At 36.2% G+C, this 23,152-nt stretch overlaps 1 pseudogene across 1 annotated transcript; it reads left to right on the top strand.

Moving 5' to 3' along the window:
• The first annotated feature begins 2,050 nt into the window (after positions 1-2,050).
• On the top strand, positions 2,051-23,029 carry LOC308272120 (large ribosomal subunit protein uL23-like; annotated as a pseudogene). Its single transcript has 2 exons — positions 2,051-2,213; positions 22,556-23,029. The product of its transcript is annotated as a large ribosomal subunit protein uL23-like (transcript).
• The last annotated feature ends 123 nt before the right edge of the window (positions 23,030-23,152 follow it).

The following is a 23,152-nucleotide window of genomic DNA, read 5'->3' as shown; positions in this document are numbered from 1 at the left end:
ATCTAATTGAGCTGTCATAGCAAAATACTGTAAGCCTGGATGGATTTAACAGCAGAAATGCATTTTCTCATAGTTTGGGAGGCCGGAAGTCCCTGCTAAATTTTCAGCAGGCTGGTTTCTGATGAGGTTGCAGATGGCAACCTTCTTACTGTGCTTCCCTTGGTGGAGAAGGATAGCTCAATGTCTCTTCCAGTTATAAGGGAATTGTTCCTATTGTTTTTGGACTTCACCCTTAAGATCTCATTTAATTTTGGTCACCCCCTCACAGGCTCCATCTCCTAAATGTAGTCACATTGGATATTAGGATTTCAATATGTGATTTTTGTGTGTGTGTGTGGTACTGGGGTTCCTGGAAGGCCTTCTACCTTCAGGCTACACTCCCAGACCTATTTTATTTTTTGGAAACAGGATCTCTTAAGCCAGTGCAGCTGGCTTCGAACCTGCGCGATCCTCCTGTTTCCGTCTCCCAAGCGTGGGGATTACAAGCTTGCGCCACCACGCCCAGCCTCAATATGTGAATTTTGAGTGGGTAGAATATTTCACTTACAACAAATGGTGACATGTGGTTATTTAAAATCAAACAGATCTTTAATGAATTAATTTTATTATAATTTTATATTATAATGATATTTTATTTTATATAATAATATTTTATATAATTTTATATAATATCTTATTTTATAATATTTTATACATTATAATAATATAATATAATAATGTTTATTTTAAAATAATATTATTTTATAATATTTTATAATAATATAATTTTATTAATAAAATTAATTTTATTAAATTAATGGCTTTGGGGTTGATAAATAGACTGATAAGGTCTGGTCCATGCCACAATTTAGAAAATGTAATATAGAAAGTGAATCTAAGCCAGGTGTGGTAGCACATGCCTGTAATCCCAGAATATAAGAGGCTGAGACAGGAGGATGGCAGGTTCAAGAATAGTCTCAGCAAATAGTGAGGCTCTCAGTAACCTAGCAAAACTCTGTTTCAAAATAAAAAGAAAATAGGGCTTGGGTTTAGCTAAGAAGTAGAATGTTCTTGGGTTAAATACACAATATCAACATACACATACATACATACATACATACACGCACACACATACACACACACACACACACACACACACACACACACACACATGCACGCACACACACGAAAGAAAAGAAAAAAGAAAAAACAAAGAGCATACTTGTAATTCCAGCACTTGGGAAGCTAAGACAGAAGAATCACAGGTTCATGAGCAGCTTTGGCAACTTAGTGGGGTTGTCTGCAACTTAGTGAGACCCTGATTCAAAATAAAAATATAAAATAGGGCTGGGGGTGTATCTCAGAGGTAGAATGTCCCTGGGTTCCATCCTCAGTATTAAAGAAAAAGAGAAAAAAAAAAAAAGAAACATTGAAAGAAAACAAATCTAAAGTCAAAACTAAACAAGAAAGCAACAATGAAAAGAAAACACGAGAATGCAAATATCAAATTGTCATATCATCTATAATTACAAAAGAAGTTATAAGTGAGGCCTGGAACATTTGGAGAAAGCTCCTAAAAAGAAATTATATATAGCTTCCTACTGAAGAACAACTAAAGTTTTATTAACTTCAGGGGGTACAAGGAATATTTTACCACTAGAAAGACTTTAGCTCAAGAATGAATATAAAATATATATTCCCACTTAAGGAGCCTGGCCTGATCATCAGAGAAGATGTGTAAAGGCTTTTTGCAATCAAGTGTTTATTGTTTAATATTCCCTGAATATCTATAGAATGCTGGTTCAGAATACACACATGATCTTTGTTCTTGATAAGTTTGTAATCAAAGACGATAAATGCTCAAGTCTGAGAGCTCAGTGCTTTCAGAATTTGCTGTTTAAATCACTTGATATTTTTCCCACCAGGCTACCACTCCTCAGTAAAGCAGTGGGTTATGTGTCCTGGGCTGAAGCACTCCACAAAGAGTCATTGATGTTGGGCTCAAAACAAAACAAAACGGAACTCTTACTCCCTTGTTCCTTTCTTTGGCTGATGCACTGGAGGGTCCAGAATGATTTCAGAGCATCCAGTGGACCACCGGCTGTTCCAGGGGGAAGGGTTAGAAACACCAATCGCTTTAAAAACCTTCACCGCTTCTCTGCAAGTTCCACTCAGTAGTTCACTTATTTATTCCTCAACCCCCGGGGAAAAGAGACGTGGATTCATAGCACCAGGTTATGAATGTTAAACACACAGCTCTACCTGGCAGCAATGCCTGTGGGCAGAGCCCATCCCACCAAGGGTGCTGGCGTGTTTCTACTTATACCACCTCTGATCATATAGATGTTCAGGTCTGATGAGCAGTAACAGAAAGTGTTGCTGCTATAGAAATAAGCCTGTAATTTAAACTGGTTTCTATACCACTATCAGACTAAAGTATTTTTTTAAAGTCATTGTGATGTAAATCATATCTCCTTCTGCAGGGTCTGGACTGGGGGATAAATTATGTGGTTGCAGAAATTTGTCTTGACTTTGTCTTTTGTTTTGAGATCATTTTCTTCCCTTGTGGATGGTCTTCTGAGCCCAGGCTACTCAGCTGCACTCCCCCAGAGCTTTCACCCCTGCTCTGTCACATTAATCAAAAGAAAGTAGTATTTGTTATCAGTCCTCTAAAACCTGGTATGAATTTAAGCCTGTGTGTTATCTTTCTTTGGGGGATTTATATATTTGGATTTATCTATAATTCTGGCATAAATGCCTTTGTTTCTTGTGAAAGAAGCTTTAGACATGAGCATAGCAAACAGAATTGTTTTTGAAGTCAGGGAAACTTTCCATTGCTATTGAAATCACACAGAAAAGCCAGCTGTCAACTTTATCGGCAAGATTAGTATTCTAATTACAAAAGTATCTCAAAGTATCTCAGAGTTAGGAATTTATGTAAAAATTCAAGGTCAGAATTCAACTCTAGGTCATATTACTAAAGTATTTTGGAAATGGAGAAAATCAGACTAAGGATGATTGGGTGTCTCTTATATGCCAAGCAATGTCCCAGGCACCCTCTCATTTGCTTCAACTAATTTTGAAGTTGTAGGCAATTCTGGAAATTCTTCACTTCATTGTGCTATCAAGGAAACAAAGGTCAAGTTTCACAAAAGTCCAGTAGCTGGCAAGTGATGGAGCCTTGTCTCAACAAATTTAAGGTCTATTATGTTAGTGCCATGAAGAGAAGATTTGTCAAAGCACATGGCATATGAACATATGATTTCCTTTGCTCTGTTAAAAAATTGCTTTGAATATTTTAAACTACAATCCTTTAACCCAGGGGTAGTATGTAACTGCACCACATCATCTTGCTGGGCTTTAGTATACAAAATGAAAATGAATTGTCCTTTAACTCATTTCTGTGGTCAAAACTACCAATAGAAGTGAGTGGTAAGGTCATTGCAGAAAGTTACAGGATTATTTATACCTAGGTGGCCTATGCTATTCTCCAACTAACCAGTGGGGATTAGTATTTTTGCACTAGTTGAAAGTAGCCAGCCAGAGACAAGCCACACAAACATATATATGGAGTAATCAAATATCCTAAAACAAAAACTGAGATGCCCATCGGAATCACCTCTTAGAAATAAGGGATTCCCTTTTAAACTCAGACCACGTGGTTAGCTGAGTAAGGGTTCACAAGGCTCATTGTGAACTTCTTCTAAATTTTAGGATTTTTCTGCAGGTTCACTTGGAAATGTGTGCTTTAACTCTTTAGAACACGAATCTATACATGGTTTCATGTTATTGAGCAATAAAAGGAAAATAAAGCAATATATATATAAAACCATTACTTTTTAACTAGTTTATAGAGCAAAAACTGACTTAGTGACTTACTTGCCAAGCTCATTTTTCGTAGGAAATACCCAGACCATTTGGAATTCTCAGAGTAAAAACATCTAAATACAATAATGAAGGGAGTCAAAACTAATTTTGTTTGGGTCAACAAATACACCTTTTCCCCTTTCTGGGTGGAATGCTTGCGTAGCATGTGTGAGACTCTTAGTTTAATCCCATATTAAATAAATGTGATTAATAACAATAAACCACTTAACATAAAACATTTTCTTTATATGTATATTTTAGAGTTCAATATTGTCTTGTTTTTCTCTGTTCTGGGATTAAACCAGGATTTCTTGCATGCTAGGCAAAAACTCTGCTGCTATGCTATAACTCCAGCCCTTGATTATTTTTTTAATCAGATAGAAATATTCATCTAAAATGATTTAAAAAACCCTGCTAGCTCTAAATTAATCAGTATAATGCCGAGATCATAGTCTGGCTGTTTTGCCTAATTTCCCTCCAGTTATCTCCTCTTAAAAAATCTCTTCTGCTTATAATTTTTATAATCAGAGATTGGATAGGAAAATGAAAGAACACAGACATTTACTTAGAGCTTACGCTCTCCTTGCACTCCATAATGAGAGGGGAACAAATTGAAACAGGTAGAATGGGTGGGACTTAGGTTCTCTAAGATTTCTGCCTTAGTCCATTTGAGTAGCTCTAACAAACTAACACAGGCTGGGATGATGCTTCACAGAAACTTATTTCTCACTGTTCTGGAGGCCAGAAGTCCAAGATCTGGCCACCCACAAATTCAGTGTCTTTTGAGAGCAGGCTTTCTGTTTCATAGATGGCACCTTCTTGGTGTATCTTTACATGGTTGAAGGAGTAAGGGATCTCTCTGGGTTACTTTTAAATTAATACTAATCTTCTCTACTCTTAATGGCCCCATTTCCTAATACCTACCACCTGGAGAGTTAGTATTTCACCATAAAATTTTGGGGGAGAGATAAATATTCAGAATAGCAGGTTCATTTATATGCCCTATTCTCTTCTCAGTTTGCAATAAATAAATCTAGGTCCTCAAAATGCAGACAGATCTGTGCCATTATTAAAGTGGGTGCTATTAAAATATATTTTAAAATGTTATACCACATATTTCTGCCATCTTTAAAAGATAGGTTTTGACTGGTTTGGAAGTGCCCAGAACACTGTATGAGAGTTTTTAAGAGTCTGTGGAAAGTAATGTTTATAACAGCTTGAAACTGAAAAGAAAAGAGACTTGGGGAGAAGCATATTCCATAATTTCCAGGATACCATGGACACATACTGCGTGTGATTCTTTGACGGCGTTTCTTACTGCCGCAGTCCTCCGGGAAGGAAAACAATCTATTCTTCACAAACAAAAAGACAGAGAAAGCGGTGTAAAAAAATGCACTTTGAAAATTAGTTGATGTGTTCATACAGCAGGTTAATGCCTTTCTGCTAATAACTTGGATATAGAAGGAGTTTTCCCCATCCCCACCCCTCAAAATGTAAAAGCAAAATTAAAAACCAAAAGTAAATGAACAGAAAAAATAATTTTCTAATAGTTTTTAAATGTTGAAACTATTTTATATGAGATTTTTAGTAATGTATATAGATATATAGGTATGCATATCTATATACATATACCATATACATACATAGTTTGTATGTATTAGCATAATAGAAGAAAATCAACATTACCTAGGCAGTGTGAATTCACACTAAAATTTGGGTGCAGGAGGAGCACCATTATAATCCCCATGGCCAGTAGAGGACAGTAAACTGAAGTGAGCTGGTGGTAGGCTGTTTAAAAAGGCTGGCTTCAAACTCTTGTGCTGTGATGCCGTTCATATGGGTTGGAGAGCTAAGATCCAACAGAGATAAAACAGTTATCACCAGGATCAAAAGAGATTGGGGCAGGAAAAACTTGGATAGCTGTGATGATAAAGTCAAGGATAAGAATTCTTGTCTCCAGGGCAGTTATCTGGTCATAAAACATGTCATTAAGACTGATCAGAATTCAATAATTTCTGGAAAATTTCCTGTAAAATGATTCTTGCAACTGTGGGTCATGGTTCTTTTCTTACATGGACTACTGAGAAGTCTCATTATGAATTAAAAGAGAAATGTAAAAACATGGGAGAAACAAACAAATTTTCTTTAAGTATATGGGTGAAAAACAGGACATAGTTCTGTGTGTGTGTGTGTGTGTGTGTGTGTGTGTGTGTGTGTGTGTGTGAGAGAGAGAGAGAGAGAGAGAGAGAGAGAGAGAGAGAGAGAGAGAGACTGGACCCAGAGGCATTCTACCTCTGAGCTATATACCCCCAGCTTTATTTATTTATTTATTTATTTATTTATTTATTTATTTAGAAACAGGGTCTCATTAGGCTGCTGAGTATCACCATATTGCTAAGGTTGTCCTTGAACTTGGAATCCTCCTGTCTCAGTCTCCCAAGTACTGCATGGATAACAGGCATGCACCATCGTGCTCAGTGGGGGCATAGTTTTTTGTTTTCTATAAACAAAAACAAATATATAAATAAATAGACATTTTTTGTCAGTTTCTAACAAAGTTGAATATTCTCCAAACATTTAATCAATTAATTTTAGCGGGCCAAGAAAAGCAGTGGAGAGATCGCAACCACAAGAATTTTCTTCTTGGGAAGTGCTGTGATTGAGTAGCGAGAACAGCACATGCAGAATAGTGGGAACCTGGGAAGGAGAGTTTAAAGGAGGGAGTGCGAAAGGAGTTCTGTGAAACTGCTCGCCCCCAGGATTTAACAGAGTTACCAATGAGTGGCACTCACCTGCCTCATTTGAATTCTGTCCCAGTGGTCGACACAGGTTATCCCAGGACTTGGGATAGAAGAGCAAGCCACATAAAAGATTCAAGAAGCCCTCTGTGCCTAGAGAATGTTTTATGATGTTAACCTGCTAGGTCAATGGCAAAGAAATTTGAGGTCTAGCTTTCATTGAGATACAGTAGTGTTTGGCTGAGGAGGTTCTATAAAGGGTTTATGTAGGTGCCTGCCTTTACTGGAGACGTGCTCAGAGTGGCTAGTCCTAGGGCTACTGGTTGAGTGGCATTTCTTTTATAGAGAAAACAAGCATTGCCTTGAGTAGATGTTTATTTTATCCTGTGTGGTACCTTCCCTCTGGGCTTTGACAGCCACCCAGCCTTCTGTAGGGAGAGTCTAGTCTGGTTACTTTCCTGCTGTCTTTGATTAATGCACAGGACCATTCATCCCATTCATGAGCATGTTAGTGACTTTTGCAAGGGCTCTCAACTGAGGAAGTCAGCAGATGGCTGGGAAATCCCCACCTGCTGTTTAGAGTCAGTATGTAGCTTGTTAAAATGGTTCATCCAGGAATCTCATGTGGATAAGAGTAGCTACCATGCAAATTTACACACAATGAACATTTCTCTTTTTGCTCTAGGTTCAAGTATCAAATGGCTTAAGTAAAATGAAATATAGTTGCTGTTTTAAGTTCCCATTTTTAGGTTAAAAAAACTGTAATTAAATATAGTAGTTAGTTGGAAAACCCAGAATTAAATGACTAAACATAGCAGTCAGTCCATCTATCAGGCATTGCATAGGAGAGGGAGGGAGGGAGGGAGGGAGGGAGGGAGGGAGGGAGGGAGGGAGAGAGAGAGAGAGAGAGAGAGAGAGAGAGAGAGAGAGAGAGAGAGAGAGAGAAAGATCCTGATCCTTTTCTTTGGCATATCATTGATTTATCATCTTAGTGACCCTAGGTTTTCCAATTAATTGCTCTACTTAATTGCAATTTTCTTTAAGCTGTAAAATGGGGATTTAAAACAGCAAGCCAGAATTCTTTACTGGGTTATTATAAGGATCTAAGGTGACCATATAAATGAAAGAATTTATAAAACACAATACAGGTATGGACAAATTATTATGGCCAGTAAGTGGTATGTGAAAACCATATGCAATGTTCCTAAAATAGGCCTTTTGTACTCTAAAAGATCCAAGATGGATAAAAGGTGTGATCCTTGCCCTCAAAATGTGTATGGTTCAGTTAACAGTGAGCAACATAAAATGGTACTAATCTAGACCCCAGAGGCTGTTACAAAGTAAGTGACTTCAGAGGTTAGAGGAGAATCAGAGGCAGGAAGGAATGTGCAGATGAGTTGTTTTAGGGGAATTGTTGCCACTGATTTTACTTGGAAAAAGAGAAGTGGTAGAGGTGAGAGGACTGAAATTAAAAGAAGCTAAAAATGTAAGTTCTTAATTTATGCCTTTTCCTAAAATGTCCTCTTCCTACTGTGTTCAGTTCCCTTAATTGAACCCCCTTTCCTAGGCATTCTTCTCTCATCCCCTAGATGAAGCTGTTTCTTCCCTCCCTTCATAGTTTCTAGCCTGGAACAATATACATTCATCTTACCAAAAATATCTTATGGTATCAACTCAATAGAGTGATCGTTTTTAAGTGAGGCAGATCTAGGTTCTAGTCTCATTTTCACTGGAACCTGGCTCTCGCACAATGGACAAATCACTTCTACTCACTGAACCTGAGTTCCCTTAGCTGTCAACTGCAAGTGGTAAAAACAACATAGGTTATTATGAGTATCAAATAAGGAATGGTGTCTAAATAAGTCCTGCATTGAGTGAACATTTCAGAGATAACACCCACTATTAGTTTTTCTGAATCTGTTATTGTCTAGATGGTGTGGCGCTCTCATTATGTTCTATAGATTCTAGCACTTAGCACAGGGTCCAGGTCACTGATAAGTGTTTGGACCAACATGAGCTTTCAGGGTGGAGAGGCAATTTAGGAAATGAAAGCAGCAAAGATATAGAAATAATTTATGTGAAAGAAGAGTGGTGAGGGAGAGAATGAGGGTAGGAGTGGGGAGGAAGAGGAAATAAAAAACTTCTTTGATTTGATCAGATAAAAGATTTGTAGAAAGGAATTAACTTGTGCTGACTGGGTTGGTCAGCACAACTACAGGCAGAGGAGGACCTGGCCCTGGAGTTTGGGTCTGATGTGGTAGTTTTTAGCGGAGTGACATGACAAAAAATTTTGTGATCTTTTGTGGTTCAACAAGAAAATTATTTATTTATTTATTTATTTACTTACTTATTTATTTATTTATTTATTTATTTATTTATTTATTTATTTGGTGTTACTGGGGGTTCCTGGAAACCCTTCTATTTCTGGGCTACACTCCCAGACCTATTTTATACTTTTTATTTGGAAACAGGGTCTCTTAATCCGGCATGACTGGCTTCGAACCTGTGCGATCCTCCTGTCTCTGCTTCCCAAGCCCGGGGATTACAGATAGATGAATCCCTTTGAATGTTGATGACTTTAATTTGCCTTCTTATTTGATTACAAGTGGAAGAGATCAATATTTTTGTCTCCACTCAAGTTTTTTAAAAAAGGAAACATTTGTTGCTATACTAGGTATGGCTGTGTGGCTAGGAATTCTTAAGTCAGTGAAGACACTCCATTCTGAAGAAGTTGAGGGGTGTCTTCAGTATAATGATTAAAAACTTTATGGTAGCCATAAATCTTTGAGGAATGAATGCACCACCATTAGAGCCATATGCCACTCTCATTCTTTGCAAGAAACTTCCATGAGAGTCACTAGGAGTTCAGTGGAATGATGAAGGGAAGCATATGGCCCTAGATCTGAACTAAATTAATAACAGTATGAAAACACAGTCAAATAGTGATAATCTCCCTTGTTATCCAGCTTTTTTTCTTTTTTAGACAACCTCACAGTATATAGTTCAGCAGCAAAAAGACACTTGCTAATAGGGAGCCATGTGGCACATCTTTTGAAAGAAGCTGAAGAGGCAGTGATTTGGGGCTTCCATGCTCAGGACCGCCACAGAGTCATTTAGAGATCAAAACAGAGCCTCAACCTGACTGCGCCCGAGGCTCTCCAGCTGCCTCTGCCCCCACTGTTGCCATAGCCACCCATCTCCTAGCAACGATGAGCAGCACTTTCATGTCTGTAAAGTGACAAAGCATGGAAGAAAAAAAATAAGTGTGATCACAATAGGCTAATAATCCAGAAGGTTATCTCATGGTTAAAGTTCACAGTGAAGATCTATACAAATATTTGGTTTCATAATCAGGTCTTTCTGTGATGAGTTTTGATAAGAAAATACTTTGTCTCAAAGTGATGCAGCCTGATAGCCTGACAGGAAATATAAGACTAGAGATATCATTATAGAAAAATAATAAAGTTAACTTTATTTTAAATCATGTGGAAAATACAGTGATCATTTTGGATAACATGATCATTGTCCTGGGGAGGATGGACTGGGGGTGGAAAAACCCAGCCTTAAAGCTGGAAAGGACTATTTTATCCTAATGGACTCAGACCCAAACAACCCATTAGCAGCCTTTGCAATGAGCAATGAGTCTCAATTGAGGTCACTAATCAGAAGCAATAAAGAAGCTGAAATAAAGATAAAAGGAAAAGACTATAGGCATGCTCATCCTTGAGGCTAAGTGAAAAACAAACTATGTAGCAATTCTTAGGGGATCTTTAGCTATTTCTTTTTAAATGTTTGCATCATATTTTGAATTAACTTTAAATATTCGGCCAAGAGAGATCTGTTGAGGTGCCAGTCTCATTGTTTAAAAATGCCATAGTCCTGAATCCTGATAAACCTGGCTTTTCTACTGATCCATGCATGTAAAGTAGGAACCCAGATGAATTTAGATATTCACAGAGATTTTGGTAATGAGGATATCAATGACAGCTTTCCTTTTAAAATGGTACTTTGTGTATTATTTACTGTTTTCATCAGCTATAGTCCAACATTCTTATTTCTTTTGGAATAAGAATTTCTTTTGGAAATAAGACTGTATGCATGTCATGGCTTGAACATTGCTCTCCTGATTTCTATAACAGTGTCTGTGCATTTGGTAAATGTCAGTGAAAAGATACACACAGTGGGAAGCAAATTCAGGAATCTTACGGAGCATTTTCACTGGAGGGGAAGTAGAGCATCCAAACAATGTTGTCTCCAAAATGAAATAAATAATCCCCACATTTAGGCAGGCCATTCTAATGTGTTTACACATTACATGCAGAGTTGGCTTTGGCTGTGCTGTTTTGTTAAAGAGAAATCCTCCTAAAATTAAATAATCAAAGAGGATAGGTGAGTACTGATTTTGTGAAATAAACAGTGATTGAGGGAAGAAGAAAAACCAGCAGGACCCAGCGTGAAGCAAATTAATTCATGTTGGAGATTTACTCTCCTGAAGAAATTAAATTGCCCACTTCCTAATCAGTACAGTCCTTGGCACGTTGCTTCTTTCTCTTTCTTCCTAAATTTGTTTTATGGAAAAGCCCTTAATTTTTCACTCCATTATTTTTTCAACAAGACTTTGAAGCTCCATTTCTTTTTGTGGTTTTGTTAATTCTGTACTGAATTTGTTTATCATTTATTTGTTTTGGAAATTAAAATCATTTTTAATCATTACATTTGTCTATTTCATTTTTTCTGCTTCAGAGGAGAATATAATAAGTCTTCATTATTATGTCTCTTCTGCAAAATACTGACTCAATGGCTTAAAGGATAAGCATATTTTCATTATATTAATTTGGAATAAGTGAAGAAAAGCTGAATCTTAGTGCTCATTCTGGATGTACACTTGATCAAAGTAAATATAGTTACAAGGTTCTTTTTCCTATTCTCATCCTGTCCCAAAAAGGAAAAGGAAAAAAGAAAAGCACAAACTGTTGTTCCTCCAGTTAATTCGGCACACAGAGAAAGATGTCAACACACATTAAAACTGAAACCACATTTGAGAAGACATGCAGAACTTCGCAAATGCCATTGCTGTTTGCAGAGCTTTGAGCTGGAGGGGGTATCATATGTTTTTCAATCTGTTTTTTTTTTTTAACTCTTCTGCTGTCTTAAAATAAACCGTTTAATTCTTGTTCTTGGCCTTCGAACGTGAGTTTTGCCATCAGTCTGTTGCTATTCATTTGCTAAAATATTCCCAGTGTCTCTTCTTTCCTACAATCACTGTTGGGCACCACTTTAGCCTAATTGTGTCTTTTGGAAGGCCAAGAAGCAAAGAAGGCAGCTCTGTGGCATAAGCACTGGAAAATAATCAAAGCCTGTCATATTTTACTAGACCCCTTTCTCCCTGACAGGCACTCAGCCGGTGGGAGAATTTCTTTAGCACCACTTAGACCACCGTTAGTATCAAATGGTGAGATTGGATTTCCAAGGATAAGTAAGGTATTGGGACCTGACCATGACCAAATGTTGAAGCCACCATTACCATTTGCTCTGTAAATTATATATGTGAAAGCAACCTTTGTGAGGATTAACATGTCTAAACCATCCCCTCTGTCTTATGCTTATGGATTTGACTGGTTTACAGAAGGGGGAAAGTGTGATATTAATAACTTTGGGGCATTAATTATCTCTTCTTGTGACCATCAGAAGACATAAGGGCTACCCTAAATATCTAAACGGCTTAGTTATGTCAAATACAGAAACTACTAAATTCATGGAAAACACTCTTTTTAGCTTTTGGTGCAAATCGAGTCTGTTGTTGCTACTGTGGTTTGAAGATGTCTTTATATTGTAAAAGGTCATTCTTCTCGTGGGATGGTTGTTAAGAGGCATCCCTTGGAGAGTGAGACATTGATAAAATAAAAGATTTAAAACAAAAAAGATATGACAAGACAGTGGTCTGTGGAATATCGGAATTTTTCTTAAATTCACATTAAAAATAGAGCTTGTAATAAGATAGACTAATGATTTCAAGATAAGGGTTAGAAACTTTCTAGGGCTGGATATAAAGCTGTTGAAATAATTATGTGTGGCATTTATAGCATGTGCTCATAATGAACCCATACTCAGATATTTGGTAGGACAGGACAGAATGAACCTCAACACCTAATTTTGTTAAAGATAGTAGCTATAACAAACTTTCAAATTTCAGTTCTTAACAAAATAGAAATTCATTTCCCCTTTGTGTAGTAGTCCAGCATATGTTTTTCAGGTAGGCAAGAGTCTTTCCTTCATGAGGCTCAGAGCTCCTGGATCCTTCCTTCTCATAGCTCTGCTATCAGTAAGGACTTCTGATGTTTTAATTTAGCCAGTGAAAAGACACAGAAGGTCACAGTGAAGGTGTCCCCAGTTCTTGTTCCCATTGTCCCAGCAGTAACTCAATGTTATGCAAAGGGAAACTTTAGTGACTATCCACTTTGAAAATATGTTTGTGGATGCTGAATAGGACAGAAAAGAAAAGGCTTGAGAAAATTAGCTAATTCTAGAAAACTAAATCACATTCTTTCCAGAAGAGATGAGAGAGATAACTAATTTTAAGATTAGTGTATGGCCATATGATGTACACCCAGGGAAGGAGTCTTTAAATCTCACATGGAAAAGAACTCTTTGTTATACATATGTGAAGGACAAAGTCAGGGACCATACAGGATAGTTATATAGGCAGAGAGAATAAATTAGCCTGGAAGAAAATAAAAGGAGCCATATCCTGTGAAAGGTTAGGGATTCCAGGAAAATTTACAGCAGTATCAATATAAAGTTCTGTAAAGACAAAACTGACTAGCTGGGTCAAGCATTGCCTAGAAGGTTGGTTTTAGAGTCAGGTGTTAAAAGAATGAATACATTTACAAGATATATATATATATATATATATTTTTTTTTTTAATCTTTTTAGGATAATGAAGAAAGGAAAAACATTTGTGTTCAGATGATGTCTGTACTGGAGCCCTTGATGGAGCTTCCCTCATAATTTCACTAAATGTCAGTATAGACCAAGAAGAAGGTGAAACAACCTACTGAAAATTAAGATTGTCAGGAAACCTAATGTCAAAATCTGGGATATATTTTTGCCATATGTGTAAACATAGAGCTGGACTGAGAAAAAATAACCTATCTTGGCCTCTAGTCACTAGAAAATTGTTCAGGTGCCCCCTCTAGTGTGACTCTGAGGCTTAGTCCTGCTTCATCTTTCCCCAGACAGAAACAGAGGAACTTAAAGTACACACTGTATCCTGCTGGATAGAGACTAGCGGAGCATAGAAAAAAAAATCTGGCAGCAATGCAAGCTGGATGCTGGTTTGTAATTTTTTCATAAACTTTATTAAATTAGAAAAGCAGCCAGGGAAGCTAGTAGAAAATCCTCATTTGGTACAAGAGAACTGCATTATAGGAATACCTGTGAGGTACTGAGACTATAGGAATATTCATCCAAATGGATTCAATTAAGATTCTTAATGGCCTCATGTCAATTCTAGCTCAGTTTTGAGGCCAAATGAGCTTTGATGCCAAATTGAAAACCACATCTTTATATGTGCATTTAGAATTTTATCATTGGGACAAGGGCTTGAACCATGTAAAGAACCTGTCTTCCCAAAGTGAGACACCTTTTAACCTTTCCCCACAGGCCAGCCGTGAAGATCTTTTGGGTTTGTGTCATTTAGTGTGAGATCCTGGTTTGGTATGGCCTGCATCTTAATTCAATGAGGGCCCTTAATAGAAAAATAATATGCATTGCAAATAGAATATTAGATCCATAAATGAGTATTTATTTAGAATGAAAAAAGAATGATAATAAAGTGAAACAAAAATCAACTAATGGATATCATAAATATCTTCTATTTATGTTATTAGCTTTTACTGGGTTACTTCCTTTTGGTATTTTAATTTTTCTATGCTTAATAATTCTGAAAAAAAGAGTAATAAGAAGTTAAGAAACACACAAGATGAATTCAAATGTATTTCAGAATTGGTGCTATATTATAATGGGCTATAAAATTGCATAAGCAAATGTCTCTTATATAACACACATTGCATAAATATATGTAGGATATTGATCATAGAAACACATGTATCTTTAGGGAGTTTTTTTGAATAGGTAGTATTTTGTGAACCTCTGGTCTTCAGCATGACAGTGCATCAAATATATAAGGATTTGATCCTGTATATTGGGTTATATAAAACACATGACATCACATTCATGAGTATTTGATTCTTTTGTAATTCTATTCCAGGTTTGTGCCTTTACAAACACAAGCATTCTGATAAGTTTTTTTCATTGTTTCATAAAAATGCATATTTATAATTATACATGTTGTATTATGAAGTAATTTATGCTTGGAGAAAACTTTGACCTTGATGAGTCATTTATGATAACTGATTCATTTTATTTTAATTCTACCTATCTGATGAGTAGAAGAATTTCCCATGGACTAGCTTCTGACCCTGGATCTTAAAACCTCATTTCTCTACTACCCATATACTTAACTCACAATGTAACCTTTAGCTCTGTACTTTCTTGTAGATGAGACATTATTCATTCTGTCCTGCACATGCAATATAAACATGCAGAAGTCACTGGGAGCCACACTAAGTCCATGTTAAATAATCCACATTTTAAAGTTTTTCCAGCTAGATCTCAAAAGGCTCACAATTACCTCAGAGCCACCAAACATAGGAAATACGACAGAGAGGGAGTTGGGAGTGAAAAAAAGCAAGAGTTCCACTTGATAACAGTTAAAATAATTTACTTTGCAGCTGGGCATGGTGATGCATGCCTATAACTCCAGTACTTGGGAGGTTGAAACAGGAGGATCACAGATTCTAGGACAGCATCAGTAAGTAGTAAGGCTCCCTCACCAACCTTGCAAGACCTTGTTTCAAAATAAAAATAAAATAGGGCTTAGAGTGTAGCTTGGAGGTGGAATGCCCCTAGATTCAATCCCCAGCACCAAAAAGGAAAAAAAAGAACTTACTGTGCAAAATTTCAAAGACAAAGACTCAATATAAATGTCTCATTAAAACTTCTCAGGGCCACAAAGTCTTACAAAAGTGAAGGTCCTGAAGATTAAGTTTCACAAAAATAGTTCTATCTTTCCCTTGTAGAATAAAACTTAGATTACTAGGCCCTTACAGGAGTAGTTCAATTTTACTATCTGGAACATCTAAAGTTTTTCAGGTCCTGAGAAATGTGAACTGTTGAAGTTGAACAAAACCTTTTAAAGCCAATCAAAGCTAAAAATGAGTTAAGCAGGCTTATCCAATGCTCAGTGCCTGACACTTCATAAGCTCTCCTTTGGGAAGCAGTAGAGAACAACAGGAAGCAGATTAGAATATTAAGGAAGTGGGTGGCAGATGTAGAACCCTGGCCCTACCACTTTGTTGTTGTATAACTTTGGGCCTCAATTTCCTCATTTATAATATAAAGTGATAGAACTACTGACATCTTAGGGTTGTTGTGAGAATTATACACACACACACACACACACACACACACACACATATATATATATATATTATATATACATATTATAATATGTGATTTATTTTTCAACATTTGATGAAGATGGTCTTTTAATGAAAGTGAAATTGTGGGTTATAATGATAAAGGCTGTGTTACGGTGGATAGCAATGTCTTATTACCAAAATTCTCACACACTGCCAAGTTTATGCCTGCTATCAGAGGCTACCTATGATGGCAGAGTTAGTGCATGGATAGGAAATTATGCAGCTGCCATCGACAAAATTAGAATAATTTCCTTGCCTTAGGTTTTGATCAAGTTTGAACTGCAAATGAATACAGTGTTTGGTTGCATCACTGAGCCCTGCTCCATTTGAACACTTGCTGGAAAAGTGGCAGAAATGGGCCTTTGGCTCTCAATGCAGACAGAGCATTTGAGCAAAAAAGTGGAGAAGGGAAATAACTGAAAATACAAGCAGATTTGACCAAAACAAACCGATCGTATCTTACATATGACATAAAACTAAAAAAATGAACCCCCAAATCATATATGACAAATATTTCTACAAAATATTAAATCATGGTGTTCTCTTAATAAAACAACATATTCTTTGTAAAGAATGTATTTTTAATTTTTAATTTTATGACTTTTTAGATGGTTTTGCTCCATTGCAAAGAATGATATCGAACTCTTGGGCTCAAACATTTCTTCCACTTTAGCCTTCCAAGTAAGTGAAACCTGCAGCTACTCTTAAAGAGGTTATCTATCACCTATCTATTTATTATCTATCTATTTATTGATTGATCACCTATCTATCAACATGTTATAGTTTAAGTTTAGAATGTCCTCCTCCAAAGCTCATGTGTTAAAAGCATGGCCTCCAGTGTATGGCTGGAGAACATGGGTTGCTAGTGGTGTGGCTTGGGAAATATATATATATATATATATATATATATATATATAATTATATAATATATTATATAAATATATATATATGTATATATATATATATATATATATATATATATATATATATATATATATATTCTTGGTCCCCTTCTCTTTCTTTCTCTTTTTATGTCAGGTCACCATGACTGAAAGTGGCTTACCTCTGCCACTGGCCCTTCCACTGTGGGTTCTGCCTCTGAGCTGTTCAACCATGGGCTGATCTCTAAAACTGTGAGCCAAATAAATCTCTCCTCCTCTAAATTGCACTTATCAGCTATTTTGGTCATAGCTCTGGAAAAATCTGACTAAAATACATCTATTATCTATCTATCTATCTATCTATCTATCATCTATTGATCGAAATGTTCTCATATCATGCTCACTTCAGCAGTAATATACTAGAATTATTCTAGTAATATGCTATATTACTAGAATATCCTAGTTTAATATACTAGAAAATACAAAGAAGATTAGCATGGCCCCTGTGCAAGGATGACACACAAATTCATGAAGTGTTACATATTTTTGAGACCAAAAATGGGCAGGGTTAGCAGTGCTAATATCCAACAAAACAGACTTTAAGCTAAAATACATCAGAAGAGACAAAACAGAGCACTTCCTTTTATTAAAAGGAACAATCCACCAAGAAAATGTAATGATAGTAAATGTTTATTCCCCAAATATGGGTGCAACCACATTTTTAAAACAAACCCTCCTGGACATCAGATCTCAAATAGACCCAAATACAATAATTTTGGGAGACTTCAACACACCTCTAACACCACTGGATAGATCTTCCAGGTTAAAAAGATTAATAAAGACTCTTTAGAACTAAAGAAAACTCTAAACCAAATGGGCCTAATAGACATATACAGAATATTTCAACCAGGAACAACAGAATACACATTCTTCTCAGCAGCCCATGGAACCTCCTCCAAAATAGATGACATCCTGTGACACAAAGCAAGCACCATCAAATTCAAAAGATGTAATATAATTCCTTGCATCTTTTCAGAGCATAATGGAATGAAAGTAGAAATCAACAAAAGAAACCCAAAATAAACTATTTAAAATCATGGCGATTGAATGATACACTATTGAATGATGAATGAGTAAGATCGGAAATTACGGGAAAAATAAAGAAATCTATGGAAATAAATGAAAATAGAGAAACAACATACCAAAATCTATGGGACACTTTGAAGGCAGTGTTGAGAGGAAAGTTTATAGCATTATGTGCCCACATAAGAAGGACAGAGAATTGCCAAGTAAACAACCCAATTACACAACTCCAAGACCTAGAAAGACTGCAACAGTCTGATCCCAAAGCAAGCAGAAGGCAGGAAATTATTAAGATCTGAAAAAAATAAATGAAATAGAGAATAAAAATCAATTCAAAGAATCAACAAAACAAAATCTGGTTCTTTGAAAAGATTAATAAGATTGACAAACCCATGGCCAACCCTAACCAAAAGAGAGAATCAACTCCAGTTATTAAAATCAGAAAAAAGGAGACATTACCACCAGACAGTGGGGAAATTCAAAGGATTATCAGAAACTATTTTGAAAATTTATACTCTAATAGACTGGAAAACATGGAGGATATCAATAGGTTTCTAACAACCAATAGCAAGCAAAGAAATAGAACCAGCAATAAAAATTTTGCCATCAAATAAAAGCCCAGGCCTTGATGGATTTCCAGCTGAATTCTACAAAATCTTCAGTGAAGAGCTAATACCAATACTTCACAACTTGTTCTGGGAAACTGAAAGAGATGAAATTCTCCCAAATTCCTTATAAGAGGTCAGTATCACATTAATTCCCAAACAAAATAAAGACAACTTCAAGAAAGGAAAATTACAGACCAATATCCTTAATGAACAAAGATGAAAAATTATAAAAAAAAAAATACTAGCTATATGCATTCAAAACCAAATCAAGAGAATTGTACAGCATGACCAAGTTGGTTTAATCCCAGAAAAGCAAGGCTGGTTAAACATAAGTAAATCAATACATGTTATTCACCACATAAATAGAACTGAGAACAAAGAACACATGATTGTATCAATAGATGCTGAAAAAGCATTCGACAAAATCCAACAGCCATTTATGTTAAAAACACTGCAGAAAATTGGAAAGAAATAATATATTTCATTAAGCCAATATACAATAAACCCAAAGCCAACATCATATTGAATGGGAAAAAATGCAAGAATTTCCTCTAAAATCAGGAACAAGACAAGGATGCCCACCATCACCAATCCTTTTCAACATAGTCCTTGAGACTCTTGCCACAGCTATAAAACAAGAGAAGGAAATCATAGGAATTGATATGCAAAGAGAAGAATTAAGAATATCCTTATTTACAGATGACATGAACCTTTATCTAGAAGACCCAAAGAACTCAGCCAAAAGACTTCTGGAACTGATTAACCAATTCAGCAAAGTTGCAGGATACAAAATCAACCTAAAGAAATAAGTTGCTTTTCTTTATGCCAACAATGAATCCACAATGAAAGAAATAAAGAAAACAATTCCATCCACTATAACCTCAAAACCAGTAAAATACCTAGTAATAAACCTAACCAAAGATGTAAAAGTCCCTTACAAAGAAGACTATTAAAAATTAAAGAAAGAAATTGAAGAAGACCTTGGAAGATGGAAAGATCTCCTGTGCTCATGGATAGGCAGAATAAATATCAACATGGCCATTCTGCCAAAAGTGATCTATAGATTCAATGCAATTCCCATTAAAATACCAATGACATCCTTCATAAACATAGAAAAATCAAATATGAATTTTATATGGAGAAAGAAAAGATCCAGAATTGCCAAAGAAATTCTCAGCAATAAGAGCCATGCAGGAGGCATCACAATCCCAGACTTCCAATTATACTATAGAGCAATATTAGTAAAACAACATGGTATTGACACAACAGGCATACTGACTAGTGGAACATAACAGAAGATACAAAAACAAATCCACACACCTATAGTTAATTGATCTTTGACAAAGGGGCTAAACTAATACTCTGAAGAAAAGACAGCCTTTTCAACAATGGTGCTGGGAGAACTGGCTATCCATTTGTAGAAAGATGGAACTAAATCCTTATGTCTCACCATGTACAGGAATCATCTCAAGATGGATCAAAGACTTAGAAATCAGATCAGAGACTGTGAAGTTATTAGAGGAGGGTGTAGACTCAACACTTCAACAGATAGGCACAGGCAGAAACTTTCTCACAAGACCTCCAAAGCTCAGAAAATTCAAGCAAGAATTAACAAGTAGGATGGCATCAAACTAAAAAGCTTCTTCTCATCAAAGGAAAACATCAAGAACCTAAAGAGGAAGCCTACAGAATGGGAGAAGATCTTTACCAGCCACCATTCTGATAGAGGGCTAATATCCAGAATATACAAATAGCTCAAAAGACTCTACACTAGCAAAACAAAAAACCCAGTCAAGAAATGGGCAAATGAACTGAATAGACATCTTACGAAAGAAGAGACACAAATAAATGGCCATTATATACATGAAAAGATGTTCTACATCATTAGCCATCAGGGAGATGCAAATCAAACCCAAACATCTAACCCCAATCAGAGTGGCAAGCATAAAGAAATCAAATAACAACAAATGCTGGCAAGGATATGGGGAAAGAGGAAGTCTTTTACAACTGTTGGTGGGAGTGAAAACTCATTCAGCCACTATGGAGATCAGTTGGAGATTCCTTAGAAAACTGGGAATAGATCCACCATATGATCCAGCTCTACCATTCCAAAAGGGTTGAAATCATAAAACTACAGTAAAATATGCATACCTATGTTTATAGCAGCACAATTCATAATAGCCAAAATATGGAACCAGTCTAGCCTCCATCAGCAGATGAATGGATTGCAAAATTTTGGAAAATATACACAATGGAATTCTATTCAGCTATAAAGAAGAACAAAATCATGCCATTTTCAAGAAGATTGAAAGATCTGGAGAACATTATGTTAAGTGAGATAAGCCAAGCACAAAAAAAGAAGTGACATATGTTTTCTCTAATATGCCCAAACTAGAGAACATTGGGCATACCAGAGGGACTCCAGGTAATGGAGGGGAAATCTCAGCAAAGCTAGAATGGAAGGATAGGAGAGGAAGAAGGATGAGATTGATTAATGGAGGAGTTACATCTGAATATGTGTAAAAAATGAATATTGCATGGTTAAACTGGACTCTAAATGGGAAGGGGGGAGAGCACCAAGCACAGTTTAAATGTATACCCTTTTCAATATAAAAGCAAAAAAATGGTCTTATATCACACAAAAATTCTTCGTATATCTAGAAGAAAGCATGACATTAGAACCTGCAGTGTATAATGTTAACAGATGCCAGTATTTGAGCTAAGTTCACACTTTGGGATTTTTACTGCAGTTTATCTGTAACTATGAGCTATGATTAGAGTGTATCCTTAAAGTATATTGCCTCAAGGAGGGGTGCTAGGTACACAACTACTGCTTTCCTTCCCATCTCTGTCCTCATCCACATTTTACTTCATAGCATGACAGTTGTAGAAGCAGACCTAAACAGTGACAGTATTAATGCCAGATCCTTTCTTCTTGATTCTTTAAAAAAATTGTTATAATTATTGTGAATCAAGTCTGTTTAAATTTCTTGTTCTTTCTGTTATCCAAAGAGCTGTATCCATAGTAGGATCATGAGACATAGGCAATTTCAAAAGATTTTACAGATGTCCATGTACAGCTATTCAGAGATCAGAGAAAGCAGTCTCTTCCTCTTTAGACCTTGTAACTATTTCCCAGGCTTTAAATTGTAAAATAACTATACAAATACTCAGTGAAAAATTTGAAAATATTACAACTTAGTGAAACCCTGTTTCAAACATTAAAAGGACTAAAAACTCGGGTAGGGTGTGTAGCTTGGAGGTAGAATAATCCTGGGATCCATCCCCAGTACTACAAATTTTTTTTTAAATATATTTTGATTTTAAAAACGTCTTACATTTGCCAGGCATGGTGGCACATGCTTGTAATCCCCATGCTTGGGAGGCAGACACAGGATGATTGCGCAGGTTCGAAGCTGGCCTCGCTGGCTTAAGAGACCCTGTTTCCAAACAAAAATATAAAAAATAGGTGTCTGGGAGTGTAGCCCAGAGGTAGAAGGGTTTCCAGAAACTGCAGTATCACCAAAAAAAAAAAAGTCTTGCATTTATTTTTTGCATAAAATTCTATTACCAAAGAGACATTAATCAAATTATGGCGAGATACAGAAAAATCAGAAACTACCTATAAACATTTATGTATAGTTAATCCACAGAAAGTTAAAATTTAGTTGCATGCTATTATAAAATTATGAATTTAAAACTAAATTTATAAATTATGAAATAGTTATAAATTATTTTACATATAATTATACAATTAAATTATTTTAAAAGTTAGTAACTTATACATTATGGAACTGATGAATTAAAATTTTGGAAAAAGTGGTCCTAGAAACTTAACCTATTCCCTTTTACCAAGATGGCGCTAAATCGAAGAAGAGAGACCCTGCCCCTGCCAAAGCCAAAGCCAAGGCAAAGGCTTTTAAGGACAAGAACATAGTGTTGAAAGATGTCCACAGCCACAAAAAGAGGAAGATCCACATGTCACCCACTCTATAGTGGCCCAGAACACTCTGGCTCCAGAGGCAGCACCCCCAAGAGCACCCCCAAGAGAAACAAGCTTGACCAGTATGCCGTCATTAAGTTCCTCCTGACCACTGAGTCAGCCATGAAGAAGAGAGAAGACAACAACATACTTGTGTTTATTGAGGATGTCAAGGCCAACAAGCACCATCCTTCCCAGGAAGATCAAACAGGCTGTGAAGAAACTATATGACAATGACATTGCCAAGGTCAACACCCTGATCAGGCCTCATGGAGAAAGGAAGGTGTGTGTTCCATGGCTCCCCATTGTGATACTTTGGATGTTGCCAACAAAATTGGGATCTTCTAAACAGAGTCTAGCAGGCTAATTACAAATATATGATTTTTCACTATGAAAAGAAAGAAAGAATGAAAGAAAAAATGAAAGAAAGAAGAAATAAATAAGTAAAGAAAGAAAGAAAGATGCTTAACC

The sequence above is a fragment of the Muscardinus avellanarius genome (genome assembly GCF_963383645.1).
Source record: "Muscardinus avellanarius genome assembly, chromosome: 1".
In the NCBI taxonomy this organism is placed as follows: Eukaryota; Metazoa; Chordata; class Mammalia; order Rodentia; family Gliridae; genus Muscardinus; species Muscardinus avellanarius.
Note: the sequence above shows the minus strand (reverse complement) of the source record. Positions and strands in the feature narration are given on the sequence as shown.